This window comes from Etheostoma spectabile, unplaced genomic scaffold, assembly GCF_008692095.1.
Source record: "Etheostoma spectabile isolate EspeVRDwgs_2016 unplaced genomic scaffold, UIUC_Espe_1.0 scaffold280, whole genome shotgun sequence".
NCBI classification, from domain to species: Eukaryota; Metazoa; Chordata; class Actinopteri; order Perciformes; family Percidae; genus Etheostoma; species Etheostoma spectabile.
In genome coordinates, this window is record NW_022605578.1 from 1,726,974 (window position 1) to 1,744,025 (window position 17,052).

The window sequence follows — 17,052 nt, forward strand, 5'->3', positions numbered from 1 at the left end:
ATTGGGCATTTTACATTGCTTTTGGATCAATTGTCAAGTGGTGTTTTGAGGAACCACACATGGAGCAAATTAGCATTTTATTCGTTCTCCTTTTTGCTCTGTTTTGTTCTAATCCACATATATAGCATTATTTATGTGGTTCTTTTTTTTTCCTTGCAGCAATTACTAAACACCTAACCTTCAAGTTTTTAACACATAACAAAACATTGATTATCTTTGTTGTCCATAATTATATTGTTTCCCTTTGGATTTCCTTATGTGCATATCAATGCCTAACACTAACACCAACTCCAAATCAGCAAAATTTAAGGAGTCTGCCCCTAATCAGTTTTGATTATTGTTTTGATTCAGTAAACTTTATAGATTTGTACAGTAAAGGGTAAATTAAAGGATCCCCTTCCTTCCCTGGGCAATAAACATGCAACAAATAAAGTCATGCTGTTCAGCTTCTCAACAAGATGACTTACTAAGTTTAGAATCTTCTGTTCTCCATCTAAATTAAATCTGGTAGATGGCATTACACAAGCAAATAAAAACTGTATAAACAGGGTGGATACACATTATGAAGTGGTGATAAAAGTTAAAGAATCAATATGTGTGTTTTTTTTATGTACTGTAATCTAGTACAGTAGTGCATACTATCAGTATACTGTGCACAATTACAAGGTGTGGTGGGGGGGAGAAGGTGGTTCGTTCATACAACCAGTGGCAGTGAGCATCACTGATTGTTTTTTGCAATGAGTAAAATCTGTTTAGCAAATCCTAAAGTTTAGGGTATTGTCATGCTAATGTCTTTGGAGGTGGAATAGCATTGAAATGCTGTAGCTCGTTTCTAGTCAATTGAACACAATGTATCACGTTCGCAGGAGCGGAACAACACCTCTTCCACTGATAACGGTGTCAGTATAATGATACAGATGATTGTCTTTTAGACACCATGAATTTGCCACGAGGTTATAAAAATTGTTTGCTTTATTATTGCTCACTCTACATACACAGTTATGGTATGGTATGCTGCACCCCAATGCTACTGCTATGAACAGACCTAAAGTGAGACCATGTCACATTGGTCCATTTTTGGCAATGCTTGTGAGTCTGAGTACTGGAATCTTTTCTCCAATAAAAACAAATTACACACGCAAAAGTCAAATTACTGTTTGAGAAACAAACTAGAGGAAAAGTAGAGAATTCTTATGATATGATATATGAGCAGAATTCTTTTCATATCTCATAATCAAATTGTTTCCCCACAGAGCTAAATATGCTTGTAAACGACTCAATGGAAGTGAAAGTATTTCTGCCACTTGTGAAAGCACTAGCAGGCTGCAAGCACGAAGAACCAAAGAATAAAAATCAAACTCTCTGCACCATATTGAATTGCAAACATCATATTCTTTTGAGTGCATCAAATCAAATTGTGTTGAATCGCATTGCATTTCAATAGGGGTGAATTGAGTCATAATTGTCTGTAGTTGCTGCAATGTAGCTTTAAGTATTGGATTGTTGACAATGCATTGAGATGTGTATCACATGTGTCACAAACTGGTGATGACCTACTCCTTATTGTGTTTTAAGACGCTCGACATTCTCCACCAATAACCCTCTGAGATGCAAACAAAAGCAGACAGAACTGGCGGTTAGAACAAATAAATCACAGGAAGGACTAATCAAGCTGGTAACAATGAATATAATACACAGGTATGATAATAATAATTAACCATACCTGTGTCATCAAAGGTAATCATCCCTATGTTCCCAGGGCATGTCTTTTAAAGGGCCACTGTTATATAGAGTTTTTAGGTTAATACTTGCATTTTGTGTTTGGGATAAAACATGTTGACATGCTTTAATGTTTAAAAAACACTTTCTCACACTGTCCATGGTGGCTGCACCTGTAGTCACCCTATGTAGGAGAGCCTGGGTGTTTCTCAATGTCAAGGATCCTTCCTTGGTAGGACTCGTCCTTCCAAGGAAGGATCCTTCAGGAGTAGGTCAGAGTCCTCCTTAGCATTTGGAGAACATGTACAATGGAACAGGCTATCAAGTGCACGTCATTGCGGGCTGGCGTCACTTAATTTTTTTGCTGCGTTTCAAAACACTGGATGAAATGGTTGTGGAAGTGTTAACTGTGCTGTTAAATTATGCTGTTGGGATGTAGAAAATGAATCAGCAGCCATTTCTTAATGTCACGGAAGATCCTCCAAAGCCAGGAGGAGGACGCTACGTCATCAACGTCCGTCGAAGGACCGTTCCAATTTCGAGCATCCTCCGAATTCCTCCGAGGACGGAGTCCTTCATTCAGAAAATTTCCCATTGACGGAGAAGGAGGCATATGTATCCTTCGCGGTCCCAAATCACCCACATCCATGCGCGAGCCTTTGACGGCTCGTTTAAAAAAAAACAGCTGATATAAGCGGGAGTTCGAGCGGCATCGCTGACGGTGAAGTTAAATTTAAATGTAGTACTTTAGTGTGTGCCGTACATTTGTTATCACCGTTAATGTTTACATTAATTTCAAGCTTAACGCTTTAAAGCTTGTACAAATTGCTATAATAATTAGTAGATACACCCCGAGCTGACGACCTAACTGAACCTGTCAGTTAACATTCGGCTTTTTAGCTAGCAGGTTGCCGTCTTTGTAAAGTTTAATGTGGCAAGTTCATCTCTTATATGCCTTATCGTAAATGCTGTAACGTTAGCAATAGCAGAGATTTAGAAAGTTGGTGTTTATCACTGGTTGTATCTGTAGACGGGAATTCACGCACCATGTTAACTTCACTAGCCCCGTCAACGAAGGCTGACATGTATGAGCACTCCCTGTAATAACGGTATGTTATAGCATTCATAACGTAACATCTTTATGTTGTGTTAACTGTCTTTTAACGACTAACGGAGCGGTCACCAAGGACGGCAAGCCACGACACAGCAGGGCACGAGGCCAAAAAGAATGTGAATACATTATTTGCTATATTAAAGATTGTCTTTCTAACAATAATGCTTTAATTAACGTGGTTTGTCCGTTCATTAAGTTCTTGGGCTCTTGTATATAATAGTTTTTTCAAGGTCTATTTTCCCATCAAATTGTGACCTGGACAGAGGAAACTTCAATTATTTACTATAAGTCAACAATTATATTCAGATGCTATCTTATACATGTTTAAAAAAAGAAAAGTAGCTGTTAAAATTACTTGCAGTTTACGGCATACATGATAGATTAGCTTATTTACAGGTCAAGAAATGAAATAGATCAGCAACTACAAGGTTAACCAGCTAATGAGCTACCACAGGCAGGTATGACATGCAGTAAACTGTAAGGTGGAAAGATTAAATAATACTGTTGACACGTGTCAAACATGAAAGTCATACCATTGATAAAAATCCGCCAACACAGTAAAGGTAGGTGTGTGTAATGGTCAGGTTGTTACGTTCATGAAGAAAACTACACAGTGGACTTTACCTGATAATATACTTGTGATGCAACTGTAACAGGACAGGTTGACTAACCTAAACCTCTCCTTTGTCTGCAGTCTGCAAGCAACACCATCATCAGCAGCTGTCTGATCGCCCTTCATGTGAATATTGTGTGTACAGTATATAGTAATGTTTGAACATGTACACCTACGAGTGTTACAACAGCTCAAACAATTCCACGTCAAAATTTACGGAAATAACAGTAACAATAATAGTTTATGATATAAACGACGCCCAAAACTTAATGACACGGACAACCAGTTAATTTAAAGCATTATTGTTAGAAAGACAATCTTTAATATAGCAAATAATGTATTCAACATCTTTCTTTGGCCTCTGTCTCCTGCTGGTCTGGCTTTGCCGTCCTTGGTGACCGCCCCCTTAGTCCCTGTTAAAAGACATTAACACAACAACAAGTTTACGTTATGATAGGCTATAACATACCGTTATTACCACGGGAGTGCTCATACATGTTAGCCTTCGTTAAACGTTGTTAGTGAAGTTACATGGTGCAGTGTTACCTCCCGTCTACAGATACAACCAGTGATAAACACACAAACTTTCTAAATCTCTGCTAACGTTACGCATATACGGTAACGGCATATAAAGAGAGATGAATATGCCACCTGCATTAAACTTTACAAAGACAGCAACCTAGTAGCTAACAGCAGAATTTATATAATAGGTTCAGTTAGTCTAAGTTAGCTCGGGGTGTATCACCTAATTATTATAGGAATTTGTACAAGCATTAAAGCGTTAAGCTTGACATTAATGTAAAACATAACGGTGATAACAATGTACGGCACACACAAAGATTTAAATTATAACTTCACCGTCGCCATGCCGCTCGAACTCCCGCTGAGGTCCGCTATTATTATTTTAACGAGCGCAAAGGCCCGCGCATGGATTGTGGGTGATTGGGACCGCGAAGGATACCATATATGCATCCTTCTCTGTCTATGGGAAATTTTTATGAATGAAGGACTGAGTCCTTGGAAAATTCGGAGGATTCTTGACATTGGAACGTGTACTGTCGCGGGCGTTGATGAAGTTGATGACGTGGCATCCTCCAAATTCTGGGCTTTTGAGGATCCTTCCTTGACATGGGAAACACCCCTGTCTCTTTAGCCATTCCCGACAAAGCCCAGTCTGTTCGAGATGGTATGGCTGCAGCATGGAGCATCCCATTTCATCCGTCCCGTCTCATGCGGTCTTGTCTCATGGAGGTGTGACCATGGTAACTTCAGAGGGTCAAAAATCGAATGCGAATAATTTGTCCAGTGGAGTCCACGGCCAATTCGTGACCACATTTGTGTCAATCAATTGAAAAACGTTAAAACCTGTTAAGTAACAATTTTGCCATACATATAGTCTTTTCTGATTGTTCATGGTTGTGTTGTTCCATATTAACGTAGCTACATCTGATGAAACCTGCTCAACGACGCAGCCATTCGCACACTAACGCCAGCATTTTCTAGATAAAGGTAACAAGGATCTGCACACACAGAACAAGATATAAATAAAACAGTTACCCTTTACAAGACTTGTTTAATTATGTTATCCTATATTGTTTTCAAACTTCACTGGGACATTGCTGCAAATACAACTGCTTGTGCAGCAGACGAGAGCATCAACTGCATAGCTCTACTGGCACTGCCTGGGCTTCGGATCTCTGGGACCGCGGGGCAGAATGCGTCGCGGGTCTCTGAGACCCGGGCAGAATGCGGTCGCGGTCTCTGAGACCCGGAGCAGAATGCGGTTGTACTACTGCGGCATCGGCTTCGGGTCTCTGGGACCCGTCCTGCATGACTGCGTATGCTCTGCTGCCACGGCCTTGGGCCAGAATGCGTATTGTATTTTTCTTCCACTTCCCGCCCAGCGTTTTGTGTAATTTGTTTTTATTGTATGAAAGGGTGGAAAAAAACACCAACCAAAAACAAAACCAAATGCTGAACTCTGTCGGAAAGAATTTGCATTTATTTGTAGACGGACATATATTTTAAATATTAAAAACACACCAATATTTTTACATTGCATGATAGTTGTAGTGACTTTTACTTTGAAAAGTAAGAGATACAGTAGGCCATTTTATTCCAGATGCAAGCTCTTATTTTGAAAAGTAGAAACTCTGGGATGACAGAAGGATTTTTAATTCATAGACGTTTGATATCGCAGTTATCTATTACCTTATATTGAAAATTATTGCGATTAGCATTTTTGAACCCTCTGGATGGTTGGACACACCTCCGGATGAGACGAGCCAAACACAACGACAGAGACGGGGCGGATACATGGGACGCGCGCAGGCTGCGCACATCTCTTGGTCTGTCGATTGCAGAGTGTTTCCTGGAATCTGTATGCCATCGTGGCTTCCAGCACTTGCTAAAATAAAGAATTGATCACAAAAAAAAAAAAAAGTTTAGCCAAATGTCACTAAGAGGCCAGATTGCTAGAGGGACTTCCCTACAATAGAAAAAGCAAACGGTGGACTCAAGATTACAACTCTATTACTACTCCCTAGCTTCAAACTGAAAAACAAAAAAACATTGTTAAAATACGGGGCATAAGAGTATCAGACCCCTATGTTAAACTCCCATAGAGGCAGGCCCATTTCATGGATCAGGTTACATTCTTGGATAAAGTTCCCTTGCCTTGGAATTAAAAATAACCCCACATCATCACATACCCTCACCATACATAGTGATTTGACATGGTTTATTTCAGTTAGACTAATAGCAGATCCAACTGGTAGTGCTCCCACTCCCACACAAGCTTTGAACCTTCCCCCACGAGAGGTGACATTCCACACCTGCCCTCGCCCCTGGCCTGCCTCTGCTGCAATGGTCTGGTCCATCGATGCCTCTGACCTTCATGCGCCATGTGGCAGCGCACCCACCCTAGCGGTTCCTTCCCAGGGGGTGAACCCATGGGAGTAGAGAGAGGGGGCCATTGTAGCTTTTTTGGGCTGTCCCGCGGCCCATGGAAAACCCCGCCACCAAGCGGTGGCTGATGAGCCCTTCATCTGGGCCTGGCTCCCAGACGGGGGCCCCGGGCTTCCTCCGGAAGAGTCAGTATCTCTTCTCTACATAAGTGTTTTTGAACCATTCTTTGTCGGCCCCTAAAGTGAGACCCTTTGCCATTGGAGACCATACCGGAGCGACAAAGCTCCAGACAAAGTCCCAGGATATAACAGAAAAAGGACACACAATCCTCTCCACCACAATAAGGTGATGGTTCCCGGAGGATAACTATTCATCAATTAATATTTTATTACCCTATGAAAATGTATCAGATTTTCAAAAGACAGCAATTAATTTTAAATGCTTATCAGGAATTCTGAAACAAATCGAGCCCTTTGAGTAGATATTTTGCCAGCATATTTTTTTTACAGATATTGTTTCAACCTTCATTTTCATAATACATTTGTTTTTCGAAGTACTTGACTCGTATCCTACAAGGATGTAAAAGGCGATCAAGTATGTCCCTGAATATTTTATATCAAGTTAACTGTTCACAATCCTCCTTGGCATTGAGGCAGTTGCATGTTGGTTTATGGTGTGTTTCCAATACGCTCAAACCTTTGCTTCTTAACAGTAATGTATTTTTTGATGCACCTTGGCGGTTTTAGAGAGACTGCAACAAAGCGTGAGTATAAACTAGGACAGCCCTATAGAAGCGTATGGAACCATGTATTTTCTGAGTCCACTAATGGCGCTTTTCTTTTCTTCTTAAAAGTTTGAAAGCACCTGAATTGCCATTCCTTGGCTTTTCTATTTCTTAGACGCCAAGATAAAAAAAATAATAATACAATGCTAAAAGCTAAACAAAACAAAAAGCTTCATAGGCTGTATTGCCCATCACTACCATAACTCTGTTTTGTTTGCTCACAGACCTTGCATGCCGCGTGGGCCCGATGATACAGTGTGTCCATGTCAAAAAAGGCTTACTAAATTTGATGTGTTTTTCCATTAAATTTTAATTGTTGTTGGTATATGGAGCTTAGCATAAATTCTTGCAGCAAGACTTCCACACTATCACATGTGAGTACAAACGGGTAGCAACTGGCATGGCTAGTTTTCTTCGCAAGTTACCTACGCACGACTGCATTCTGGATGTTGCCTTGATCGTCACACCTAATCCCGCACAGCCCCGCTTTGACCTGCACAGCTGGCCCCAGCTTCCCGACTCTCACGTCAGCGCTGGATGTGCTCCAGTCGTTCCATCCTGCAGAGTTTGCCGGAGTTTCAATGCACCTTGAACATCAACCTTCGAATTCAGCTGTCTCATCAGGAGGCGGCGTTTTGTAATTTATGTTGCTCCGGCCTAGATTATGGACACAGTCTAAACTCTGTTTCTCTGCACGCGGTTGGCTCCATTGTCTCGGGGTGTTATTTACCGTAAATCTGTAATTATGGACGGGTCAGTTCTATTGCTTACTTCTAATAAATACATCATATTTAAGCTTGCAATTAGACTGGCACATCTATTCTCTTTTAGAGGCATAGTGGGCAATGTGCTCCTGTTTTTTCTTTCATTTGCGTTTATGTTTTGCGTGCTCTCCAACAAGCTTTTCCTTTGACATTCTACTAACTTCACATGCCACATTTACTGTGGTGTATGGTCTGCTGTTTTCTAATTGCGAAAGCCCTCTAGAGATTCACAAGTCCATCCATATTTGGAAGACTCGCTGGGAAGCAGCTCCTTCATTTGCTGAATCTCAATCTCTGTCTAACCCCTCCCACCTTACCCTTGACCCTTCCCCTCTTTTTTTGCGCGTTCCGCGGGACCGAGGGGTGTCCCCAAGGGTTTGGGGTAGGGGATAGCCAAGGGGTGTTTCCCTAGGAACGAGGGTGGACGCGACCTCACTGTAAACACACAACTTTGTGGCTGCCGCAGCGACCAGAGAGACACATAATATAATAGGGTAAAGGCGGGACAGTTGAAACCCTTTTAATTAAACGTAATTTACCAAGCGTCGCATCACAACGAAAGCTGATATTTTGTCAGTACACATACATCGTGTCCATCTGTCAAATACAGTTGCATTTTCAGCTTTGAACAAAACCGTTTAGGCGTTGTACAGCATAGTGGGACTGCGTAATGTTTCATCCTCCCTCCTGACGGGACGACTGAAATCATCAATGCGGTACGAAATGGACACATAAGCCAAATAAACTTAAACTTCCCCCAACTTTAATATTTTACTGTATTCATGAATGGCTTCCAGAGTGTTCTTCAGGCTGCCAACTCTCAGACGCATTGCCGTGATACACACGCATTTGACTGGTGTCACAACGCGCACTATCAATATCCAACACCCCTCCGCTTTCTCACGCGAAGTGTCGACCCGGAAATATCGTCCAAAATAATTCTGACAACCAGGATGAGTTTATCTATGTTTTTACCTGTGGAGCACTTGTGATCGACTAGTTGTGCTCTCAGAACTGTGAGGGGGTTCAAGGAAGCGCTCCCTGTCTGTGGAATTTCAATGGGCGCAAAATGAGAACATTTTTTCTACGAGACATCCCAGGTGCCTTTCCCCGGCTTCAGTCGCCTATGTGCTCTGAGTATTACAGACCCGTCCGGTCGCTTCTGTCCACCTCTCCTGTACCGATGAGGTGAGCAGGCGCGGCTGTAGTGTAGCCACTTCAGTTCTTGTATTGGACTCTGCTCTGCTGGTGGCAGTGCCGCGTTGCATACGTGTAGTCCCTCCGATAAAGAATCAGCGTACGGCCACCTCTAAACCTGTCGAGACCAAGACCCAAATGGGCCCGGCGTCTGTGCAGACTTTCTGAAGATATTACCCTATCACGGAGGATAGACATGGGCACACAGACTATATTAATTAACACACTCCACCTCTCCACATCTCGACCCATGGGAGGAGTTATGGTCCAAGAGTTGTAAATATTAAGCAGAAATCTGGTGAAACACACCTGAGCTATAACTAGCCTATATATACATAATATATATAGATATATATATAATTATATATCCGATACTGCAACGTTGGTCCACTATTGTGCATCTCGAACCTCTTCTCTCTAATGACTGTAAATAGTTATTTGATGTTTTTTAAAATGAACAAATAGGCTTTTATTTCACAAAAAAGTAAAAACAGTACGTGGGGCCAGAGGATAAAGCCAAACATTAACTGAACATTTGCACAAAGGTTAAGATTGATTTATTAACTTAGTGGTTCTCATTCTTTAGAATTCCGTGGTCTGTTGATCCCTCAACATTATTTAACTTTGGTCCCTGTCCTACACCAGGGACCCCTGGACCTTTCCCCACAGACCCACATCTTCGTCACTGTTGCTGACTATCTGCTACTGTCCTCGTCAAAGTGGTGCATTATGTTTGGCACATTGGTGGTCAGTTCTTATAATCCATAAGAAGTTTAATAATGTACTGCTGAATGCCCTAAAACCTGTTTGCACAACAACACAAAGGCTCCTAACCCTAAGTTGCACATGTCATGTAAGACTTGATTTCCTCCATTTTTTTTGCAAAAAACTCTCCGAAGTGCCAATTTAATGGTTTATTTTCAAATTTTTTTCCTGGGGGCATACCCCCCGACCCCCTAGGAGTCCCCCATCCACCAATATCCAAATCCCATTTAAACCTAAAGAATAAAGACCCAAAGGAAATGCTTTGTACGCGGCAAAATAGGTTGGCCCCCCCCAAATCTCACTCCAGGTTTTTGGAAAAGTTGGCAGGCCCTGGTTATATAGATCGAATGTTGCGGACTAATGCTCTTGTGAAGTGTCCGTTTATAACAATCGCCTCGGATGAAGCGTTATTCAAAATATCATGCATTTGCAGAGAATTTGACATTAGGGACAGGAAGTAGTTCTTTTGGAGATTATGGTCAACTAGTGTGTGTTGTAGCAGTAATTTGCCATTGAGAATGAGCTAGCATGCTAGCATGCTTATGGTGTTCCTGCGTATTTACTAACCAGCTATCAGGTCACCGGTGAAAGCCCTCCTGTAGTGTTCTCTGTCCTGCTGTTGTCTCCGTCATGCTGCCTGGCCCTGTACCCGTCCATCCATGCCCTGTACCGGGATTAGCTTCTGTGTCAGGGAAAGGGGGCTTTGCTTTCTCCTCTACCTTGTTAAGGTGAGCTAGGTTAACCTCCTCGTGTTTGTTTCTTAATGGTCCCATGGCATGAAAATTTCACTTTATGAGTTTTTTTACCATTAATGAGTTCCCCAAGCCTGCCTATGGCCCCCCAGTGGCTAGTTATGGTGATGGGTGTAAACCGAGCCCTGGGTATCCTGCTCTTCTTATGAGAAAATAAAAGTTCCCTCCCCTTTCTCTGCTTTGCACACCTAGAAAATGTCGCCCCCCCCCATGAGAAAGCGACATCGTGGCTTTCAAACAAGCAAAGTTGGTCAAGGCCACACCCCCACCCTCCAACTTGCCCCCCCCATGATGCCAGGCAAGTAGCACGGGCTATGTGGTGTTCAATATGACATGAAATGTCAGAATTTCTGGGTTCCCAGTCGGAAACTATACATGTCTACGGAAAATGTCATGTTCGGAAAGATATACAACTAAGGATATTGACTTAATACCTTTATTTTATTTTAGTTAAGTTTGCAAACAGACAGAGTTTAAGTTTAGTTATCGTTTTTTTTACAATGCCTCGTTTTTATTTTTATTTCAGATAATGACAATGTTTTTTCCTCATCTAGTTTTAGTTATTTTGTTCTTTTTTGTTATTGATTGTAACCTTGACACACACAAATACACACACACACACACACACACACACATGCACACAGAGGGTTTGGACCATGAAGAAGCAGTTGGGAGATAAGAATAGAGTGGAGCAAAACAACTGCTCTGTATTTGATTTATCCCACAGAGACTGAGATAGTGGAACAATTCTAGTCTGTGTGCTGTGGAGCGTTTATGTGCATCAGTGTTTTATGTGCTTCTGGTTGACTAACACAAGATGTCTACTGTCACGCACAATAGACAGGGAGACAGCAGTCTTGTGGAAGCCAGCCTTAACATTGTGTCCCACTTCAGGTTGCACCTCCTTCAAAAGAACTGCATGTCTACATTAAATATATTATAAGAGTTTCACAAAGTGACTCTAAAAGCTCCTCCAAATGCTCAACAAATGCTAATATGCTAAACAAAGATGGTGAACATGGTAAACATTAGTGATGTAGAAATGAAGCTTTGTGATGCATTTGCTGTATTTTCCGAGCCCTGCAGGGGCACTGCAGGACTCGCCTACATGGGGCAAACGCTTTTACTGGGTGGACTGGAGACCGCCCCAGAATATTTAAAATTTTAAAAATTTTAAAAGACAAACAAGTTGGCGAAGAGGCAGTGGAAGGACTTACGGACTCATGACTTCAGTATTACTAAAATCCTGCTACTAACCCATTCCAGACCACAAGTGACCACAATTCATATTAAAGTCTGTCTTGTTCAAATTCACACACACAGTAAATGGTAAATGGACTTATATAGCACTTTTCCCCAATCACAATTTGGCTCATTCCACCACATTGTTCTCACAACCAGAATGAACCAATATATATATGTAAATGACATTCTTTGTCCAGCAATATTATGAACCCCTCTTTCCCACTAACACACTGGTAGATGACAGAAAAACCTGTTAAACTATTTCATCCACAGCTACGAAGGGAGTTTGCAGCAATCTCAATATTAACTGTAAATGTCCCATTTCTGTGGCAGTCCCTCAGAATCAAACATGGCTTCTTTCATTTTGCACCAGAAAGAAATATATCATAGAAAAACAATCCACAGAAGCCATTCATCAAGATGATCTTGGTTTTTTATTGTTAAAATATGTGTGTTGTCATTGTAGTAACAGCATATGAGATCATAGTATATGAGTTGGATCACAGAGGCGTGTTGAAAGGCATATTATTATAGAATATTATAGAAAGGTGTTACGCCACAACCAACCACACAACTTCAATGTGGCCGTCAACATATTGAAGAACACCAAACCCAAGGATTAGCTAAAGTAAATAAAAGTGGATTTACAACTTTATCAACTATTAGTGCTTTAACCAAAACTATGGGAGTCTGGAGGTCTGGCCAAAAAGAACAAAATAAGTGTGTGTGTGTGTGTGTGTGTGTGTGTGTGTGTGTGTGTGTGTGTGTGTGTGTGTCAAGTAAAATCCAGAACCCCCCCACAAACTAAAGAGAAGTGACTAACTAACAAAGAAACAAATCCGTGACAACTCGACTACCAGGGGGCTGTTTCAAAAAAGCAGAATTTATAAATCCCAGATAACCAAAAAAGTGAGGTTTGACCTAGTCTAATCTGTGCATCCTGGCTAGATGTGTTTCACAAAGGCCAAGTCAGGCGGAGGAGGTGTGACGAGGATGAAGTAATTTGGATGGGCCTTCATGGCTTTCTTTAACAGACCACGAGGTTGATAACAGATTTACTGATGCTAAAATGGAGAATATGCATTGTTCATACTTTATACAGAGTGAGAAGCAGCTTCTTAGGGATAATGTGAAAGACATTATATGTAAAAAAGAAAGAAGAAACAAAAGAAACAGCCCCTGTAAAGAAAAAGCGAGAGAAAGCGTGGCAGACGATCGCAGACCGACTGAATGCCTAAATAGCCTAAATATATACATTAACTGATCACTGCTCTGAATTGAAACTGTCATAATCATACCATTCAAGGATTAGGCTAATCATTTGCACAAATTAATAGTTGTACTCTTTGCCTTAAAAGTAAGCAGAAGATAATGTTACTCTGGAAATTTACCATAAAGATCAATGTTCTACACTAGAATATGATGCAAACATATCTCTTTCACTCCGTTTCTCCCTATCTCTCATGGGCTAAAATATAATTTTCCCACGTTATATTAACTTCCACTGCTCCCTTTTAATAAATGTTAAGTGTTTCTTTTTGCAAATGACAACTGACTCATTGAATGCTTTGAGTTAAGAGCAGCAGTTTATAAATGTATATTTTTAGGCTATCATTCAGTCGGTCTGCTATTATCTGCCATGATTTTTCTCAAGTTTTTTATTTATTTTTTACAGACGCCAACTTTCCTTCTTTACAAAATATACGCTTTGCTCCATTGTATATAAGGACAAAGAAAAGAAAGACACTGAAGAAATTGGACTCTAAAATCTAGAAACTATAAAGATAATTGTAGTGTCTAATGCCATGCACACTGTAAACATCAATGTGACAGAGTATATTCATCAGTTATTTCCCCCCAGCACAACATAGAGGTGTCCTGTCCCTGTTGTCACATGAATGTACAGTAACCTACAACACTAGATAGTCACTGGTCCAGTGAAGTCTATATTTTGGGAGGTTTGTACAATTAGGATATGTTCTAAAAATGGTACGCCCAAATTAGTAGTCCCAGTTCACTGGACAACACAAATTGTGTGCTAAGAATGCCAAATACAGTGCACACGGAAGAGGAACAAACATGATCCTTCATTGTTAAAGAATTAAAAAACATAAACTAAAATAATTCAAGTTGCATTGGTCCACTAAAGAAACATACATGTACAGCATGTTATGTATTGCCCTTAGTAACAGACTTCATTTTATCAGCCTTTTCTAATTATCTCAACATAATATTTTATGAACAGCAGTCTTCATTCAGGAATATAACAGTAACAATGTCACATAAATAATTATAAAAATAATGGTCACAACTTTAAATAATAACAGTAGTTAATTGAACAGCAATATGCACCTGTTGTATTTTAATGCGGGCTGATAACATTAAGGTAAAAGCACTGCTGAGGGAACAGAAAAGGTTCCAGGATTAATATATCCTGGCTGATAGCCTGCTCTGTAAAGAATAAATCTCCATGGTAAGGTGCCTCTGCTTTTGTGAAACCGAGTAAAGGCTAGATTGACCCAGGATAACTGGGAAATCCCGGTTTAATCCCTTATCTTGGTTTTGTGAAATTGCCATTCTTAAAAGACCGAAATGACAGAAGAAATCAACAAAAGACAACAGGGATCAGAGCTGTTTCAGTCTCAGACTGCTTTTTCTGAGTGTAACAGATGTGCAGTTCCAGTTTTAAGTGTAGTCATATTGACATATGATTACATGCACAGTAATACCTCTATGTAAATTTGAATGGACTGTTCTTATATAGCAGTTTTCTAGTCTTAACAACTACTTAAAGCGCTTTTACATAGTACAGGAACCATTCACACACATTCACACATTGTGGCCAAGGCTGCTGTACAAGGTGCCACCTGCTCATCAGATAAACACTCACACAAAATTACACTCCAATTGTGCAGCATTGGGAGCAACTCAGGGTTCAATGCCTTGCCCAAGGACACTTTGACATGGGACTGCAGGGCCACCAACCTTCTGATTGGCAGGCGACCGCTCTACCCCTGAGCCACAGCCGCCCAGTAACCACATGGTAACTACTGTGAGAACCAAAAGTCTGGCATAATGTTTAAACAACAGCTGTCCATAATAATCACATTCATGTGTCTCTCTAAAAATTTGATTGATCTTACGTTTGACTTCTAGTATATTATTGATCAGAATCACCTGTTAATCCAACCCAGTATGAACTATCTTTATTTTATTAAAATTGTAATTTCATGTAAATGTAACACAAACTTAATATACACTCAAAATTCTTAAGTGATCTACTCTAGTGAGTGCATGCCAGAGCAGTGCTTGCTTACTCACCATACATCAAATCCTTATACACTGCCCACACCATTTATGAGCTTAATTGTACCTTATGTACTGTATATGTAGTTTTTATTTTTGGTACTACACTTTGAAATAACACAGGATACACTAAGAGTTGTTATGTACATGCAAACATGCAGTTAAAGCTTTAGTGTGTAAGTAGTTATATTAATAAACGTCTGTTACGTTCAAGCCATTGCCAAATGAGTTAATACAAAGCTAAGTAAGACTATTAGCTCATTAAAAGTCTCTCTGTATTTCTCAGTAAGGCTTGGTTTAGTAAATGGTGTTGTACAGTGACAGAAACTCGAGTGAAGATAATTATCTCTTCTGAAGGGGGCATTGTGTTTTTTTACCACCGTGTCCTCCTTGGTTACAAGGAACTGCATTGTAGAGGGGTGGGGGTGGTGTGTGATCACAAAAGACTTGTGTCATGTGAATGCAATGACAGAGTTGTTGTCATTACTTAGAAACCACGCACTAGGGGTGATCCGAGTACCCGGCTGAAACGAGTATCCGGTACGGATAAAGCACTTTTGCCGAGTACAAGTATTATACGAGTAATATGAGTCAATATCCGTGCTCGGATTGAATACAACTCCTCACTGGCCGCGCAGCGTCTGTGAGAATCACAGCGCCCCCCCCCCCCCCCCCCGCCTACAAACACGCTCGGATCAATCACACACACACAGAACATGGAGAAATGCGCTCCCTCGGCCTCCCTCTCTCTCTCTCTCTCTCTCTCTCTCTCTCTCTCTCTCTCCTCTCTCTCTCTCTCTCTCTCTGTCAGTCAGTCGGGTCTGCGGATCTGTTCCGTTAACGTTTAGGGTTTCTTCAGCTTCAGTTTTTTTTACTTCGGTTTGTAGTCCTTACATAGTAACCAGTAGATTTCTGGTGAACGTGGGGTTTGTAGTCCTTACATAGTAACCAGTAGATTTCTGGTGAACGTGGGGTTTGTAGTCCTTACATTGTAACCAATAGATTTCTGGTGAACGTGGGGTTTGTAGTCCTTACATAGTAACCAGTAGATTTCTGGTGAACGTGGGTTTCAGACTGCTGCTTGGTTTAAATGTGACTCCCGTTGCGTCTCTGCCATCAGAGATTTTTTTTTTTTTTTACTGTCAGCTGCCCCCCCGCCCCCTCTCTCTCTTTCTCTCTCCTCTCTGTGTCTCCTCTTTACTCACACACACACACACACACACACACACACAACACACACACAACACACACACAACACACACACACACCTGGTGTGGAAATAAGAAAAAAAAACAAAAAAAATCACACTGATCATAAAAATAAAAAGTTAAAAAAAGAAAGTTATATTGAGTATGAAAACTCTTGTTCATTACTTTAGTTCATAATTGCAACCGCATGTGTCGTATTCATTGTTGCAAAACGTTCTGTATATAGTTGTTTTGTTTGACCATGACAACACCATTGATCTGAAGCTCGATGCTGTCATGTAAATAGTTTTCAAATCAGCAATAAATATCACATTTCTGATCAACTCATATCAATTGCTGCTTAAATACATACCGGTTAAACCCCGCACTTCAAGAAACCCACCCTTCCTGGTTAAATCTGACCACTTCCGGTTGGCCCCGCCAGTCCGAGTACGGATCCGGATACGATAATTCCTGTGTTAACAGATACAGATACAGATACAGATAATGCTGTACTCGCTCATCCCTACTACGCACTATAGTTGTAAAGCAAGTACAGCAAACAAGCTCTTTATCCATGTAAATAGCACAAGCTGCCTGCATTTGCACCACAGCTAACGGTAGTCACATTTTTTCTTACTGTTTGACTTGTCAAATCTGGCAGTAGCCTAAGTACAGGGTGGCTGTGGCTCAGTGGTA

The 17,052-nt window shown here is 40.9% G+C and overlaps 1 long non-coding RNA gene across 1 annotated transcript in view; it reads left to right on the forward strand.

The window, feature by feature from the left end:
• The first annotated feature begins 3,379 nt into the window (after positions 1–3,379).
• The window catches only part of LOC116686002 (uncharacterized), a 15,737-nt gene continuing 2,064 nt past the window's right edge, over positions 3,380–17,052 (forward strand). Inside the window, exons 1-2 of the long non-coding RNA XR_004331116.1 lie at positions 3,380–3,390; positions 15,584–15,591. This is a non-coding gene — a long non-coding RNA (uncharacterized LOC116686002). The remainder of the gene's footprint in view (positions 3,391–15,583; positions 15,592–17,052) is intronic.